Below are 6000 nucleotides of genomic sequence, written 5' to 3'. Positions count from 1 at the left end.
ATCGGGCTAATATGAATCAGGTGAATCGAGTTCTGCTTTTGGAAACTGGGTTAAGAAGGGGTGCACCGTTCCTGGAGGTACTGCAATACCAGGTCAATGCGTGGAGTGGACAGAGCAAGCTCTTTTTCCATCTCCCTGTTCTAAAAATCCATTTAATATATGGTCCCCAGATAGGGGACGTATCAGATATTAAACTGATAAGAACAGATACTACACTTGATCTTAGCCAAAAGGCCGAGAAGCGATAACCAGAATTGGTTTGGGCCTCGAGTGGCACCCTGGCCTATGCCGGACACATCTTAGGGAGAGAGAGCGAGAGGGAGACAAACCCACGCCTACACAAGACATTTTGTCACCCAAGCCAACCCTTGAAAAGGCTGCTTTGCAGAGCAAAAACAAGAAGAATGGTGCGTTTTGCAGCCGCCGCCCACTGCAATGAATCTGAATAACTCCTCCTTTAGGGCGCAAGCAACTCCCCTCCCCCTTGCAGTCTTTCCAATTCACGATACAAAAAGACGGACAGGACAGGTTGCCTGACTTTCCGTCACTGCCACCCTTTGCCATCCTTACCCGTAGAAAGCCCTTTCATCATCCCCAAACCCTAATCTTTTCCCTTTCCTTCCCAGCCCCCAAACCCTGCCCTCTGTACCTTTCTCACCACCCGCTTCCCTTCTCCTGTCATCCCCCTACCACCCGGGAAAAAAAGAGATTGCCCCCTCCTTCCACTAGCCCACCCTCCCACCCAAAGAACAACTTCTTCTGCGCAGCTTGTTTTCTAGGCAGCAGCGCTATTGTGATGTCATCGGGGGGCATTGTGACAAGCCGCCAGTGTTCCGTCTCTTCATGTTGTGCACTGTTCAAACCGAAAATACATCAACAGGCAGGCTACAGAAAAGCTTACTAACAAAGGTTAGAGAGGGGCTTTCTCAGAGGGCTTTTTACAGTTTGTCTATTCCCAATTAGCCGGTTTAGTATACTTAATGAAAGTACTAATTCTTTCATAGGCCGCCCATTCTTAGTATTTGACGTTCAGGTAACAACAGGTAACTTTATTTGGAGTGGAAGCAGAGAGATAACACCAGATGCCAATTGTAGATCCTCTCACACCTGTGGTCACTGCAGCATCTGACTCCACTTTGTCCAAAAGGGATCTATTCCATTCAATTACACATGATCTAGATTAGACTGACAACAAGATACTGCACGGGACATAGCAGAGTTGGTGAAGTTGAGTGGTGATGAGTTTGCTATTTGGATGAATAAAGCAAGTAAAAAGTGTGTTAGATAAAAATTCATTTCAATTCGCTAATCGGGCTAATATGAATCAGGTGAATCGAGTTCTGCTTTTGGAAACTGGGTTAAGAAGGGGTGCACCGTTCCTGGAGGTACTGCAATACCAGGTCAATGCGTGGAGTGGACAGAGCAAGCTCTTTTTCCATCTCCCTGTTCTAAAAATCCATTTAATATATGGTCCCCAGATAGGGGACGTATCAGATATTAAACTGATAAGAACAGATACTACACTTGATCTTAGCCAAAAGGCCGAGAAGCGATAACCAGAATTGGTTTGGGCCTCGAGTGGCACCCTGGCCTATGCCGGACACATCTTAGGGAGAGAGAGCGAGAGGGAGACAAACCCACGCCTACACAAGACATTTTGTCACCCAAGCCAACCCTTGAAAAGGCTGCTTTGCAGAGCAAAAACAAGAAGAATGGTGCGTTTTGCAGCCGCCGCCCACTGCAATGAATCTGAATAACTCCTCCTTTAGGGCGCAAGCAACTCCCCTCCCCCTTGCAGTCTTTCCAATTCACGATACAAAAAGACGGACAGGACAGGTTGCCTGACTTTCCGTCACTGCCACCCTTTGCCATCCTTACCCGTAGAAAGCCCTTTCATCATCCCCAAACCCTAATCTTTTCCCTTTCCTTCCCAGCCCCCAAACCCTGCCCTCTGTACCTTTCTCACCACCCGCTTCCCTTCTCCTGTCATCCCCCTACCACCCGGGAAAAAAAGAGATTGCCCCCTCCTTCCACTAGCCCACCCTCCCACCCAAAGAACAACTTCTTCTGCGCAGCTTGTTTTCTAGGCAGCAGCGCTATTGTGATGTCATCGGGGGGCATTGTGACAAGCCGCCAGTGTTCCGTCTCTTCATGTTGTGCACTGTTCAAACCGAAAATACATCAACAGGCAGGCTACAGAAAAGCTTACTAACAAAGGTTAGAGAGGGGCTTTCTCAGAGGGCTTTTTACAGTTTGTCTATTCCCAATTAGCCGGTTTAGTATACTTAATGAAAGTACTAATTCTTTCATAGGCCGCCCATTCTTAGTATTTGACGTTCAGGTAACAACAGGTAACTTTATTTGGAGTGGAAGCAGAGAGATAACACCAGATGCCAATTGTAGATCCTCTCACACCTGTGGTCACTGCAGCATCTGACTCCACTTTGTCCAAAAGGGATCTATTCCATTCAATTACACATGATCTAGATTAGACTGACAACACGATACTGCACGGGACATAGCAGAGTTGGTGAAGTTGAGTGGTGATGAGTTTGCTATTTGGATGAATAAAGCAAGTAAAAAGTGTGTTAGATAAAAATTCATTTCAATTCGCTAATCGGGCTAATATGAATCAGGTGAATCGAGTTCTGCTTTTGGAAACTGGGTTAAGAAGGGGTGCACCGTTCCTGGAGGTACTGCAATACCAGGTCAATGCGTGGAGTGGACAGAGCAAGCTCTTTTTCCATCTCCCTGTTCTAAAAATCCATTTAATATATGGTCCCCAGATAGGGGACGTATCAGATATTAAACTGATAAGAACAGATACTACACTTGATCTTAGCCAAAAGGCCGAGAAGCGATAACCAGAATTGGTTTGGGCCTCGAGTGGCACCCTGGCCTATGCCGGACACATCTTAGGGAGAGAGAGCGAGAGGGAGACAAACCCACGCCTACACAAGACATTTTGTCACCCAAGCCAACCCTTGAAAAGGCTGCTTTGCAGAGCAAAAACAAGAAGAATGGTGCGTTTTGCAGCCGCCGCCCACTGCAATGAATCTGAATAACTCCTCCTTTAGGGCGCAAGCAACTCCCCTCCCCCTTGCAGTCTTTCCAATTCACGATACAAAAAGACGGACAGGACAGGTTGCCTGACTTTCCGTCACTGCCACCCTTTGCCATCCTTACCCGTAGAAAGCCCTTTCATCATCCCCAAACCCTAATCTTTTCCCTTTCCTTCCCAGCCCCCAAACCCTGCCCTCTGTACCTTTCTCACCACCCGCTTCCCTTCTCCTGTCATCCCCCTACCACCCGGGAAAAAAAGAGATTGCCCCCTCCTTCCACTAGCCCACCCTCCCACCCAAAGAACAACTTCTTCTGCGCAGCTTGTTTTCTAGGCAGCAGCGCTATTGTGATGTCATCGGGGGGCATTGTGACAAGCCGCCAGTGTTCCGTCTCTTCATGTTGTGCACTGTTCAAACCGAAAATACATCAACAGGCAGGCTACAGAAAAGCTTACTAACAAAGGTTAGAGAGGGGCTTTCTCAGAGGGCTTTTTACAGTTTGTCTATTCCCAATTAGCCGGTTTAGTATACTTAATGAAAGTACTAATTCTTTCATAGGCCGCCCATTCTTAGTATTTGACGTTCAGGTAACAACAGGTAACTTTATTTGGAGTGGAAGCAGAGAGATAACACCAGATGCCAATTGTAGATCCTCTCACACCTGTGGTCACTGCAGCATCTGACTCCACTTTGTCCAAAAGGGATCTATTCCATTCAATTACACATGATCTAGATTAGACTGACAACAAGATACTGCACGGGACATAGCAGAGTTGGTGAAGTTGAGTGGTGATGAGTTTGCTATTTGGATGAATAAAGCAAGTAAAAAGTGTGTTAGATAAAAATTCATTTCAATTCGCTAATCGGGCTAATATGAATCAGGTGAATCGAGTTCTGCTTTTGGAAACTGGGTTAAGAAGGGGTGCACCGTTCCTGGAGGTACTGCAATACCAGGTCAATGCGTGGAGTGGACAGAGCAAGCTCTTTTTCCATCTCCCTGTTCTAAAAATCCATTTAATATATGGTCCCCAGATAGGGGACGTATCAGATATTAAACTGATAAGAACAGATACTACACTTGATCTTAGCCAAAAGGCCGAGAAGCGATAACCAGAATTGGTTTGGGCCTCGAGTGGCACCCTGGCCTATGCCGGACACATCTTAGGGAGAGAGAGCGAGAGGGAGACAAACCCACGCCTACACAAGACATTTTGTCACCCAAGCCAACCCTTGAAAAGGCTGCTTTGCAGAGCAAAAACAAGAAGAATGGTGCGTTTTGCAGCCGCCGCCCACTGCAATGAATCTGAATAACTCCTCCTTTAGGGCGCAAGCAACTCCCCTCCCCCTTGCAGTCTTTCCAATTCACGATACAAAAAGACGGACAGGACAGGTTGCCTGACTTTCCGTCACTGCCACCCTTTGCCATCCTTACCCGTAGAAAGCCCTTTCATCATCCCCAAACCCTAATCTTTTCCCTTTCCTTCCCAGCCCCCAAACCCTGCCCTCTGTACCTTTCTCACCACCCGCTTCCCTTCTCCTGTCATCCCCCTACCACCCGGGAAAAAAAGAGATTGCCCCCTCCTTCCACTAGCCCACCCTCCCACCCAAAGAACAACTTCTTCTGCGCAGCTTGTTTTCTAGGCAGCAGCGCTATTGTGATGTCATCGGGGGGCATTGTGACAAGCCGCCAGTGTTCCGTCTCTTCATGTTGTGCACTGTTCAAACCGAAAATACATCAACAGGCAGGCTACAGAAAAGCTTACTAACAAAGGTTAGAGAGGGGCTTTCTCAGAGGGCTTTTTACAGTTTGTCTATTCCCAATTAGCCGGTTTAGTATACTTAATGAAAGTACTAATTCTTTCATAGGCCGCCCATTCTTAGTATTTGACGTTCAGGTAACAACAGGTAACTTTATTTGGAGTGGAAGCAGAGAGATAACACCAGATGCCAATTGTAGATCCTCTCACACCTGTGGTCACTGCAGCATCTGACTCCACTTTGTCCAAAAGGGATCTATTCCATTCAATTACACATGATCTAGATTAGACTGACAACAAGATACTGCACGGGACATAGCAGAGTTGGTGAAGTTGAGTGGTGATGAGTTTGCTATTTGGATGAATAAAGCAAGTAAAAAGTGTGTTAGATAAAAATTCATTTCAATTCGCTAATCGGGCTAATATGAATCAGGTGAATCGAGTTCTGCTTTTGGAAACTGGGTTAAGAAGGGGTGCACCGTTCCTGGAGGTACTGCAATACCAGGTCAATGCGTGGAGTGGACAGAGCAAGCTCTTTTTCCATCTCCCTGTTCTAAAAATCCATTTAATATATGGTCCCCAGATAGGGGACGTATCAGATATTAAACTGATAAGAACAGATACTACACTTGATCTTAGCCAAAAGGCCGAGAAGCGATAACCAGAATTGGTTTGGGCCTCGAGTGGCACCCTGGCCTATGCCGGACACATCTTAGGGAGAGAGAGCGAGAGGGAGACAAACCCACGCCTACACAAGACATTTTGTCACCCAAGCCAACCCTTGAAAAGGCTGCTTTGCAGAGCAAAAACAAGAAGAATGGTGCGTTTTGCAGCCGCCGCCCACTGCAATGAATCTGAATAACTCCTCCTTTAGGGCGCAAGCAACTCCCCTCCCCCTTGCAGTCTTTCCAATTCACGATACAAAAAGACGGACAGGACAGGTTGCCTGACTTTCCGTCACTGCCACCCTTTGCCATCCTTACCCGTAGAAAGCCCTTTCATCATCCCCAAACCCTAATCTTTTCCCTTTCCTTCCCAGCCCCCAAACCCTGCCCTCTGTACCTTTCTCACCACCCGCTTCCCTTCTCCTGTCATCCCCCTACCACCCGGGAAAAAAAGAGATTGCCCCCTCCTTCCACTAGCCCACCCTCCCACCCAAAGAACAACTTCTTCTGCGCAGC

At 47.2% G+C, this 6000-nt stretch overlaps 5 non-coding genes across 5 annotated transcripts; all 5 read right to left on the bottom strand.

Annotated features, from left to right (window-relative positions):
- Positions 1–55: 55 nt before the first annotated feature.
- LOC142266394 (U2 spliceosomal RNA) lies at positions 56–246 on the bottom strand. The gene has a single exon (XR_012732490.1). It is a non-coding gene; the product is annotated as a U2 spliceosomal RNA (small nuclear RNA).
- Positions 247–1363: 1117 nt separating this feature from the next.
- Positions 1364–1554, bottom strand: LOC142266393 (U2 spliceosomal RNA). The gene has a single exon (XR_012732489.1). It is a non-coding gene; the product is annotated as a U2 spliceosomal RNA (small nuclear RNA).
- Positions 1555–2671: 1117 nt separating this feature from the next.
- LOC142266392 (U2 spliceosomal RNA) lies at positions 2672–2862 on the bottom strand. Its single transcript, XR_012732488.1, has one exon. It is a non-coding gene; the product is annotated as a U2 spliceosomal RNA (small nuclear RNA).
- Positions 2863–3979: 1117 nt separating this feature from the next.
- On the bottom strand, positions 3980–4170 carry LOC142266390 (U2 spliceosomal RNA). Its single transcript, XR_012732487.1, has one exon. It is a non-coding gene; the product is annotated as a U2 spliceosomal RNA (small nuclear RNA).
- Positions 4171–5287: 1117 nt separating this feature from the next.
- Positions 5288–5478, bottom strand: LOC142266389 (U2 spliceosomal RNA). The gene has a single exon (XR_012732486.1). It is a non-coding gene; the product is annotated as a U2 spliceosomal RNA (small nuclear RNA).
- Between the last annotated feature and the right edge of the window lie 522 nt (positions 5479–6000).

The sequence above is a fragment of the Anomaloglossus baeobatrachus genome, unplaced genomic scaffold (assembly GCF_048569485.1).
Source record: "Anomaloglossus baeobatrachus isolate aAnoBae1 unplaced genomic scaffold, aAnoBae1.hap1 Scaffold_2842, whole genome shotgun sequence".
Lineage (NCBI taxonomy): Eukaryota > Metazoa > Chordata > Amphibia > Anura > Aromobatidae > Anomaloglossus > Anomaloglossus baeobatrachus.
Note: the sequence above shows the minus strand (reverse complement) of the source record. Positions and strands in the feature narration are given on the sequence as shown.